Source organism: Chrysochloris asiatica, unplaced genomic scaffold (assembly GCF_000296735.1).
Source record: "Chrysochloris asiatica unplaced genomic scaffold, ChrAsi1.0 scaffold00113, whole genome shotgun sequence".
Classification (NCBI taxonomy): Eukaryota; Metazoa; Chordata; class Mammalia; order Afrosoricida; family Chrysochloridae; genus Chrysochloris; species Chrysochloris asiatica.
This window is the reverse complement of record NW_006408631.1, coordinates 8,905,000-8,906,441: the sequence shown is the minus strand read 5'-3', so window position 1 is coordinate 8,906,441 and position 1,442 is coordinate 8,905,000.

Sequence of the window (1,442 nt, the reverse complement as noted above, 5' to 3'; positions counted from 1 at the left end):
GGTTTGGGTCTACTAACAAAGCAAAGAACCATGATTATCTAAGGTACTTGCCAAGGGCAAAGGGAATATTGAATTAGTCGTGGAAGAAGGTAATTCTAAATACCAGCTATGTCCACCTGACCAGTTGCAGAAACTAAGATCATAATTATTTTGAGTAAGTTTTTCCTTGCATGTGTGCATCAAATATTTTTGCTTTATTAATTTCTGAAATATAAGGTATAAATTGGGTCAGTGCATTCTTGGTTGTATGTGTGTTACTTTTATCATGTTAAATACAATTATAATTTTATAATTTAGAGATTATGTATAGAGGGATTTCCGGTTTGGGTGATATCAGCAAAAACCAGGTAGGGAATGCTCCCTTGTGAAGGGACGGGCATCCCACGAAGGAAGCACGCATAGAACAACTCCAGAGCTCTGGTTCTACCATAAGATCCAGGATGTCAGTTTCTCACACTCACAAGTGAAAAAATATCACAATAATAAGGAAAATACTGTGAGTTAACGAATTGGGAGATGGGACTCGATCTGCAGCCACAGCCACCCTTGCAGAGTTTAGAGAAAACTGGCGCTAAAAGCAGTGCAGAGACATTTGCAAAAAAAAAAGAGGCATGGGAGACTACACATTTCTCCCTCTTTATCCCTGTCCTGCCTTCATTGCTCAGCCCAGACAACATCAGGTGGGACAGTTTTCCAACAGTATATAGAGAGGGAGCTTAGCGGCGACTTATGATTTCACCCATGGAGACATAGCCCTAAAATTTTCTCTGGTGGGACCCTTAGCAGCTGTGCACCTTGGAGTCAGTTCCAACTCCAGGCAACACTGTGTAGGGGTTTTGGGGGCTGTGGGTCTATGTGGGATTGGAGCACCTAGCCTTTCTCTTGTGGTGCAGCTGGTGGTTTCTGGCTGCTGACATTATGATTTGCGGCCCCACTCATGGCTGTTGCACTACCTGAACTCCCTGTGCAGGACCCATACAAATCAATCTGTAAAACCCCAACATAAAAGGACTCAACCATCCTTAGAATTGTGCTTTGCACATGCAGATATCTAACTACAGATATCTTCAGAGACAATAATAGTGGACAATCTTTCTCCCATTAACTGCTCAATATCTACCTGTGTACCTGTACCGTAGTGACTAGAGTAGGAGCCTGAGAGAGCAGACACCCTCATCCACTACTGGAGGTTACTACCTTGCACATACACTGACTGTGTAGCTCAGGACAGTCGACCACAGCTTCATTTCTGTTCCAAAGTGGTGGGTGTTGTCTCTGCATTTATATTACTTCTGCTTTTGGTCCTTTGATCACACATCTTTCCTGGAGGTGGGAGCTTTTTCTTCCAACGTTACTCAAGAAAAGATAGCAATCATGGCCATATAGGCAAGCTATAAGCATACCCCATAATATTCCACCACAGAGACAACAACCCCTGCTAA